This window comes from Boleophthalmus pectinirostris, unplaced genomic scaffold (assembly GCF_026225935.1).
Source record: "Boleophthalmus pectinirostris isolate CB_2022bp ecotype Guang Dong unplaced genomic scaffold, ASM2622593v1 HiC_scaffold_11, whole genome shotgun sequence".
In the NCBI taxonomy this organism is placed as follows: Eukaryota; Metazoa; Chordata; class Actinopteri; order Gobiiformes; family Gobiidae; genus Boleophthalmus; species Boleophthalmus pectinirostris.
The window spans coordinates 23,131,465-23,133,964 of record NW_026570994.1 but is presented as its reverse complement, the minus strand read 5'-3'; the positions used below and the strand labels follow the sequence as shown (position 1 = coordinate 23,133,964).

At 45.2% G+C, this 2,500-nt stretch overlaps 2 protein-coding genes across 2 annotated transcripts in view; both read right to left on the bottom strand.

Moving 5' to 3' along the window:
- LOC110165993 (inosine-uridine preferring nucleoside hydrolase-like) overlaps positions 1 to 630 on the bottom strand; it is an 11,716-nt gene extending 11,086 nt beyond the window's left edge. The window contains exon 1 of the mRNA XM_055164825.1: positions 69 to 630. The gene's annotated coding sequence lies outside the window, so the exon portion shown is untranslated. The remainder of the gene's footprint in view (positions 1 to 68) is intronic.
- A 1,418-nt stretch (positions 631 to 2,048) lies between these two features.
- LOC110166006 (protein-tyrosine kinase 2-beta-like) overlaps positions 2,049 to 2,500 on the bottom strand; it is a 45,428-nt gene continuing 44,976 nt past the window's right edge. Inside the window, exon 31 of the mRNA XM_055164038.1 lies at positions 2,049 to 2,500. This exon is cut by the window's right edge and continues 618 nt beyond it. The gene's annotated coding sequence lies outside the window, so the exon portion shown is untranslated.

The window sequence follows — 2,500 nt, the reverse complement described above, 5'->3', positions numbered from 1 at the left end:
TGGTTCTTCTTTCAAACAGGACGTGACACAACAAAGGGATATTTCTTAAAATACTGTTAGTTCCTCACCTTTGTGCTGTGAAGAGTCTCTTGCTTCAGACCTGGTTTAGTCCTGGTGTAGACCTGCTGCAGTCCTAGACCTGGATTAGTCCCTCCTCGTTCGTCTTGTGTTTATAAAGCGTGGGCAGGGCAGGTTGGGGCGGTGCCGGGAGTCTGGAGGCGTTTACTCGTCTGTGGAGAAGCAGAGTGACATGTTTTATTCATGGAACTAAGATTCTTTTGATTAAATTATCTGTAACTCAACACCTTTGTCTCTTGTCTCGTCTTCTCACAGAATCTGGTTTTTAAATTCCAGACTGAACACGACAGTATCTGTGGTTAAATATTCATCAGTGAAGCAGCAGTTTGTGAAAAAAGTAGAAAACAAAAAATAGTAAAATCTCTCTGCGTCTGTCACCGAGAGGAAAACTCCAAACAGAAACAGTTTGGGCACAAGAGAAGACTTTTTCTGACACTTTAAACTTTCCTTTTATTTGTAAGAGTCTCATCAAACTATTGTGTCATTCAGAGAAGTTCCATGTTTACATCAACGTGACGAGAAAAGAGGAATTAATTGTCACAACATTAAAATTACAAAACTATAAAAAACTGATATTTTTTTGTCTGGTCCCTGGTCTGGTCCCTGGTCTGGTCTCTGGTCTGGTCTCTGGTCTCTGTTCTGTCTGTCTGTCTGGTCTCTGGTCTGGTCTGGTCTGGTCTCTGGTCTGGTCTGGTCTGGTCTCTCTGGTCTGGTCTCTCTGGTCTGGTCTGGTCTGGTCTCTGGTCTGGTCTCTGGTCTGGTTCCTGGCCTGATCTCTGGTCTGGTCTGGTCTCTGTTCTAGTCTCTAGTCAGGTCTCTGGTCTGGTCTCTGGTCTGGTCTCTGGTCTGGTCTTTGGTCTGGTCTGGTCTGGTCCCTGGTCTGGTCTTTGGTGGTCTGGTCTCTGTCTCTGGTCTGGTCTGGTCTGGTCTCTGGTCTGGTCTAGTCTGGTCTCTGGTCTGGTCTCTGTCTTCTGGTCTCTGGTCTGGTCTGGTCTGGTCTGGTCTCTGGTCTGGTCTGTCTGTCTGGTCTGGTCTCTGGTCTGTCTGTCTGTCTCTGTCTCTGGTCTGTCTGGTCTGGTCTCTGGTCTGGTCTGGTCTGGTCTCTGTCTGGTCTCTGGTCTGGTATTCTCTGGTCTCTGGTCTCTTCTGGTCTGGTCTGTCTGGTCTGGTCTGGTCTGTCTGGTCTGGTCTGTCTGGTCTGGTCTGGTCTCTGGTCTGGTCTGGCTGATCTCTGGTCTGGTCTGGTCTCTGTTCTAGTCTCTAGTCAGGTCTCTGGTCTGGTCTCAGCTCTGTCTCTGGTCTGGTCTCTGGTCTCTGGTCTGGTCTCTGGTCTGGTCTGGTCTGGTCTCTGTCTGGTCTGGTCTCTGGTCTGGTCTGGTCTGGTCTCTGGTCTGGTCTCTGGTCTGGTCTCCGGTCTGGTCCCTGGTCTCTGGTCTAGTCTGTAGTCTGGTCTCTGGTCTGGTCTCTGGTCCTCAGGGCAGATTCTTGTCATGTTTTATGGGTCAGTTTTTTCTTTCCAGGTGCTAAAAGTGACAAAAACAGGAACACCAGGTCTGAACCAGATCTAAACCAGGTCTAAACCAGGTCTAAACCAGGTCTAAACCAGGTTTGAACCAGGTCTAAACCAGGTCTAAACCAGGTCTAAACCAGGTCTAAACCAGGATTAAACCACGACTAAACCAAATCTGAACTAGATCTAAAATAAACCCAAATTAAACATAAAAATAGTGGACTAAACCAGGTCTAAACCAGGTCTAAATCAGATCTAAATCAGGACTAAACCAGTCTCAATAATTATCTGCAAATATCATACATTTTGACATTTGATCATCTTAAAACTTGGCACTCACCTGTACAAGCTCCTAAATGTAAGTAGTAGTTGTAGAAGTAATAGTTTTAGTAGTAGTAGTAGTAGTAGTAGTAGTAGTAGTAGTAGTAGTAGTAGTAGTAGTAAAAATAAAAGAATCCAGTTCAAGCCATGGTACATTTATTACATATTTAAAGGTTTCTGTTGAGTAACAATCTAAAAGTTCGTCTGTTTTATAAGTGAATAAACCTGGTGACACAAACGGAGCGAGTGTCACAGCCAGCGTGACACCGAGACGAAGAAACACACGCACCACCCGATGACATCATCCAGTGGGACAAGTGTTTGAGATGTGCAGGACTCCTGAAACACGAGTGACACAAAAAACATCTCCAGGGACGAACAGACCCGGGTAAAAAAATAAACAGTCTGTTCCAGTTTGTTACACAATTTAAGTTTAGTCCTGGTTTAGTCTTGGTTTAGTCTCGGTTTAGTCCTAGTTTAGGCTCGGTTTAGTCCTGGTTTAGTCCCAGTATAGTGCTGGTTTAGTGCTGGATTACTAAACTAAACCAGGTGGTATGGTATTAACATTTAGTCCTGGTTTAGTCCTGGTTT